The sequence below is a fragment of the Heterocephalus glaber genome, unplaced genomic scaffold (assembly GCF_053883595.1).
Source record: "Heterocephalus glaber isolate CG9 unplaced genomic scaffold, H.glaber_assembly_v1.0 deba00001504, whole genome shotgun sequence".
NCBI lineage: Eukaryota > Metazoa > Chordata > Mammalia > Rodentia > Bathyergidae > Heterocephalus > Heterocephalus glaber.
The window spans coordinates 48,268,788-48,275,624 of record NW_028258324.1 but is presented as its reverse complement, the minus strand read 5'-3'; the positions used below and the strand labels follow the sequence as shown (position 1 = coordinate 48,275,624).

General features: G+C 41.3%; 1 pseudogene; it reads left to right on the top strand.

The window, feature by feature from the left end:
- Nucleotides 1–946: 946 nt before the first annotated feature.
- LOC101698016 (protein O-linked-mannose beta-1,2-N-acetylglucosaminyltransferase 1 pseudogene) lies at nt 947–4,254 on the top strand (annotated as a pseudogene).
- The last annotated feature ends 2,583 nt before the right edge of the window (nt 4,255–6,837 follow it).

Here is a 6,837-nt window from a genome sequence, read left to right as displayed (position 1 = left end):
GCTCTTCTCCATATTAGGCAACAATCCCACTATCCACCAACTGCCAACTGCAAAACAATCATCATCCTGACTTCTCCTTTCTCTCACTTTCTCCCTCTAATCAGTCATCAAGTCCATCATCAATCAATGCCACTGTCTAAATGTCTCCCACATCCTTCACGTATCTTTTTTCCAAAGGCCACTTCCTACTTCACCTCATTCACCATCACCTTATCTGGACTAACCAGTCTAATTGTCAAGTTTGTTCCCTCCCAAATCCATTTGTTGCAGTCAGAGACAATTTTTTTTTATGCAAACCTTCCCTCTTTTCCAGTTTAAGTACCTTTAAAAGATTGTTTATAGGCCACAGTCCTAATAAGGTTTTACAAGGTTCTTTACAGTCTGGCCCTTCCTTAGCCCTACAGCTGAATCTCTCCCATCTGCCACTCTTCCTATGTGCAATACTCAATTTTCCGTGTCCATTCCTTTGCCTTAGGCTTTCACAAAGGCTTTTTTTTCCTGCTGAAAAGCCTTTAACCTCCCCAAGTGTCATTGCTTTCTGGGTACCTTCCCAGAAAGCTGTATTCTCATGGCATTCCCATACCATGTATAGTGCCTGCTAAAGTAAACCCTGAGCAGGCATGACAGCTGGATTATGTATTAGATTACCCCCAGTAACTAATACATTCCATACATACCAGATACATGATGGATAGTTGGTGGAGGAAATGAGTAAATGTGGAAAAAATGGGGGGAGGGCAGTAGGGGAGATTGTTGAGTACTTGCCAAGAGGGAGCAAGAATAGATGTGATAGGGCTGGGAATTTAGCTCAGTGGTTTCGCCGCCTGCTGCGCAAGCACAAGGACCCAAGTTTGATCCCCAGTACCAAAAAAATAAATAAATAAAAATTAAAGAATAGATGTGATTGTATTGTAGCATTGTTTGAGCTAGAAAGACCAAATCTGAACTGACTATGGAAAGAAAAAAAAACACACAGGGGTTGTGAACCATGAAAAGTCATTCTCAGCCAGCTTCTCAGGCATTAGAGCAACCAGCAAGATGTTGGGCAAGTGAGATTCTGTGCCTACTGCATGAGTTTTATATCTTGTTCTGTTACTATAGAGTTGGAAAGGAGTGAAAGAACTGGAGGGAGGAAAACATTGTGGGCTATTGAAGAAAAAAGTTGGGTTTTAACCACTTTGGAATTTAATTATCTGTGTCTAGTGTTTTATTTGGGTGCCTCCAAAGCAAATCCTAAAACAATAACTTGAGTGAAGGTAGTTTTATTAGAATTCAATCCATAGAAGCACATGGGAGAGAGAATGAGTAAAGCCAAACAAGGACTGGCCATGCCAGTAGGAACCATAGTGCTGGAGGATGAGGCCAGGGACCAGAACCAAGGTATCCATGTTACTGTCCTCAACCATCCCACAGGCCATGTGATGGCAAAGCACGTATTTGGCACATACCCAGCTCATGAGGTTTTGGCCATGGTGCTATTCCTCAACATGACGGGTCCCAGCCAAGTGCTCATCTGTACTGTCAAGGATGAGGGCTTCTTCTACCTCAAAGACTTGGTGGCCAAGATTCTGTTGAGGAAGTTGGACAGCTAGGCCAGTGCTGCCCTGGGCTGGAGGGATACCTGGGCCTTCCTTGGATGGAAAGAATGTCCTGTCCTTGGGAGGAAACATTGTAAGTTGCCTCTCTTATCCTCCAAGGGAGACCCAATTCTGCCAAAGACATATGTGCCCCTGATCTTGGTTGAAGAAGCAGACATAGAGCTGAACTGCTGCTGCTGGTATTTCTGCAGCAAAGTCAAGGGCTAAAGGAATGTATGCAGCTACAAAATACTCACACCCATCAAGTTCAGTCCTGATCCACTCCCAGACAATAAGGTCCTCACTGTATCTGTAGCTCTCATTGCAACAAATCAACCCAATTACCCATACAGTATGCTGCACTTTCTGCTCTCAGCTCAGGGGGTGCCTCTACAGATAATAAGTTTTCATTGATGGTTACTATAAGAAATCAGTGGACATGGTGGCATTATTTGGTCTGGGGGCATCCAGCCTACAGCATGAAGAAAGCTTGCATGTCTGAACACTACAAAGTCAGTCTTACTGCCTCTTTCAATCTGTTTTCAAATGCCAAATTTACTGTGGTTCTGTAAGAGGACCTGGGAACTGCTGTGGTTTTTTTTCCAGCTTCCTGAGCCAATCCATTCTCCTGCTGAAGGAGGATGACAGCCTGTACTGCATCTCTTCCTGGAATGACCAGCAATGTGAACATGCGGTTGAAGACCAAGCACTATAGTACTATGTAAAGACCAAGTCTGGGCTGGGCTGGGTGCTTAGAAAATCCTTACCCAAGGAGGATCTTGAGCCAAAGTGGCCCACACCTGAAAAGCTCTGGGACTAGGATATATGGATACTGTTGCTCAAATAACATCTGAGCCAAGAGTGCATCATCCCACATGTCTCCCAGTCCTATCTCTTTGACATTGTGGACCTCAACATAAGTGACTATTTCCACCTATTTCCATTGAACCTACTTCAAGAAGCACAAGTTCTACCCAGTTCCATGTGTCCAGCTCCAAAATGTAGACAGTTTGAAGAGAGATGTTTATGAAGTAGATATTCACAGGCTACTCAGGAAAGCCAAAGTTCTGGACCACACCAAGTCCCCTTGTGAAGATTCCTTTCTGCTGGATACTGAGGGCCACATCTACATGGCTTTCACTGAAACAGAAAAGGATGATGATTTCACCACTTGGACCCAGCTTCCCCAGTGCCTTCATACCTGGGGCCTGGATGTGTGTGGCAACCACTGGGGCCTATGGAGATTATTTCTGGAGAAGAGTCACTTCCTGATAGTGGGGTCCCAGCCTCCCACTATTCAGTGAAGAAACCACCATCAGTCATCCCAATTTTCCAGGATTCTGAAGGGCTAGGTACTGTGTACCCCAGGCAGATTAGCCCTTCAACTCATCCTGTAGGATTTTGTAGGTGCTAGTAGGGGCTGGAGCTGGGCCTTGTTTGCTTTTAATATGAGATTTAATTAGCAACTCTAAGGGGAGGACTCCTCTGATTCAAAACCCCTGTTTCTGAGTTTAAGGTCTATATATTTACTTCCATGTTGGAGAAGAGCAGGAGAATACCTGGGAATCTTTGGATCCCTGGGCAGCTAATCTTGCCCTTTGTATATATAACCTCTCCTTCCAAGCCTGGTTCAGAATCTAATCTATTTATTGACTGTGCTGAGGGCCTTAGAAATAGAACAACCTGGAGAGCCTCCATTCATTCCTTTCTGAGGTAGGATGCTTCCCTGAGGGTGAGGCTGACTCCTACTCAGGAAATTACTGTGCCCAACTGATGGACAGGTACAGCTGGAGTTCATGCGCTGATACAGACTCACTCAGAGGCATTTAGACACTGGATCAAGCCTCCTCTCACCCTTCTCTTTGTCAAGATTTCCAAAGATGAGTAAGGTAGTCATTTATTTAAAAAGAAAAAAAAAAAAGAACAAGTTATCAAGCCAGGTGTGGTGGTGCATGTCTGTAATTCCAGCCCTTGGGAGGTTGAGGAGGGAGGATCACAAGTTCCAGCCCAGCCCATTCAATTTAATAACTTATTAGTACTTGTCTCAAATAAAAATTAAAAAGGCCAGGGATGTAGTATGGCGTGAAGGCCCTGAGTTCAATCCTCAATACTGCAGAAAACCAAACCAAACCAAAACAACCAAACAAAAAACACAGCAAGTTATCAGTAATGGCAACAGGATTCAACACCATGGGATCTCTGGGGGGTTGAAGACCATACAAGTGAAGTGTTAAATCCCCATCATTTCTGAAGTTTCCTTGCATACCTGGTTCAGAAAGAAGGGATAGAGAAGCAGAGTGGAGTCTATCAAAGGCAAACCTGCCAACACAAGGGAAATTGCCCTCTGTGGGCACAGGTGAATGAAGGTTTATGTAGCTGGGCATCGACAGCACTGGGTAGAGCCAGCCTTTAATTTATGATAATAGTTCAGCCATTATGGAAAGCATGGTGGTTCCTCAAAAAATTAAAGAACTACCATATAATCTAGCAATCCCACTTCTGGGTATACTTTATATACAAGGAAATGAAATCAGTATGCCAAACAGATATTTATACTTCTGTGTTTATTACAACATTACTCAAAAATAGCTGAAATATGAAAGCAACCTAAGTATACATTAACAGAGGATTAAAACAAATGTGGTATATCATATATATGTATATACATACACATGTGTGCGTGCGTGTGTGTGTATGTGTGTGTCTGTGTGTGATCAGCTTTCCCACTGCTGGGACAGAAACACCCAGTGTCCATGTACACTTTGGAGAGGTATATTTGGATCATGATTTCCGAAGTTTCAGTCTATGATTTCAGTCCACGGTTTTCAGTCCAAGGGTTTCAGTGCATGGCCATTTGGCTCTAAGGCAGAAACATCATGGTGGAAGGATATGGCAGAGGAGAGCTGTGCAGCTCATGGCATCCAGGAAGCAGAGAGCAGGGGAAGAAGCAGAGAGGAAGGGGCCAGGGACCAGACATTATACCCAAGTTCACACCTTCATGACCCACCCAGACACATTCAAAAATATGGTTTACTGATCTTTCTGGCATCTCTCAAATCAGTTAAGATTAACCATCTATACAGACACACACATACACACACACACACACAAACACACTTTCTTGTTGCTGAGACACAATACCCAACACCCACAACTTAAAGGAGGAAAGGTTTATTTCAGCTCACAGTTTGCAGTTTTCAATCCATAGTCGTCTGGCTCCAAGGCAGGGCAGCATGGCAGGGGGGCAAGTCAAAGGAGGGTTGCTCTTGACATGGCAGACAGGAAGCAGAGATAGATCAAGGGAGGAGGGACAGAGAGATCCTTCCAGGTCACACCCCCAGTGGCCCACCTCCTCTGACCAGGCTTCACCTGCCAGCAGCACATTTAGCTATAAGCTCATGAGTGGATTAATCTCCCAATGATCCAATCACCTCCCCAAAGCCTCACCTGTGATGGGGTGAGGTTTTGGGGAGACATCTAGATGTAAACCATAACCCATACACACACAATGGAATATTATTCTGCCATAATAACGAATAAAATTCTGCCAATAATCCTGGAGAATATTATGCTTAGTGAAATAAGCCAGACACTGAAAGACAAATACTGCATTATCTTATGATATTTATATCTGAAATCTAAAAATGTTTAACTCATAGAAGCAGAGATTAGAAAAGTGTTTACCTGGACCTGAGTATGGAAGAAATGGAGAAATGTTTGTCAAAGAGTAAAATCTTTCATTGTAAGATGAGTAAGATTTGAGATCTAATGTACAATGTGGTGACTATAGTTAATAATACTGTATTATGTATGTGAAATTTAGTAAGAGCATAGATCTGAAATGTTCTTGTCACACACACAAAAATAACTATGAAATGATGTATGTGTTAATTAGTTTGTTGATAATAATTCAACAATGTATGTGTATATCAAATCATCACACTGCATAGCTTGAATATATAAAGTTTTTATTTGTCAATTATACCTCCATAAAGCTGGGAGGAAATTCAAGAGTTAGTAATTCCTGTACTCTAGAAATGTATAGTTTACCTGGAGGATTTTCTAACATTTTTCATACTCCCTACTGAGCTTATCCCAATGCTGAACATATTGTTCAGGGCATGCAAAAATTGAATTGAAATGTTGCTCTCTCTACTCTCTTTCTCCATGGCTTCCTGTGCTTATGATACGTGAGGCTCATCGGGACAATCCATAAAACTTGGAGAAGAACCCCCAAAATAAAAGGTATTTTTATATTAGACTGCTGCAATAAGAAATGGGTTGCTAACTCTTTCTTTGGTATTTATAAAGTCTCAATCATTTATTTTTTAAATAAAGTTGTGATAATGGAAGTAAATGTCAGGTCGGATCTCATTTGAAAGATTATGGAAAATAAAAATTGAATAGTTTTTCCCATGATATTTGGCTATTCACTTTCTAAACAATAGACAAAAGGGCTGGTTTAGAATTATACCAGATAACTCAGTAGGCAAACACTTGGTGGCTTATGAGAAACAACAAAAGAAGTCCTTGGAAATAAAGACATACTATTTTCTGAGGCTTTTTTCATAACCTTTCTTCATTCACAAGAAACTTAATGCAATGTATTTCATAGATAAAGATGCAGTGACCCCATGGTGGAAGCCAAAATCAGGAAGTTCTTGAGGGGGTAGCTGCAATCTCCCTCTCCCCACTCCAGTAATTATAAGTTTTTACAGCGAGAACAACAACCCCTATTCTGAACACAGACTCCTCTTTGTTTTGAAACCGGTCTGGGGTGTCATTGGATGTTACATTTCTCCTTCGTTATCACTCCTTCATATATCCCTCTTTCCAATATGTGGATTTATTTTTCCAGCCTTTTTTTCTTTTAGTTTTGGACCTCTAATGCAAAGGACTGAGTTAATACCATTCCTCAATTCAAGGTTTATTAAGATCCCTTCTTTTGCTTAATTTATTTACTTTAAAAAGTTTTTACTTTATTTTTACCTTCATACCCAAATCATCTTCTCCTCCTTGCCATAAATAAGCACTTTAGTGAACTTTTATGCATATCTTTTCATTTAAATGTTTTTGAAAAACATGTATTTGTTGTTTTGTAAATTTTTATTTACATGAATATGTTGCATGCTGTTTCTGACAAAGTACTATTTTAAAATCCAACCATACTGAAGTATACAAGTCTAACCTCTTAGATTAAATCATTGTGTTCAGTGTTATCAAAAACTGACACCTTTATCTCTAGCTACCCACCACCACA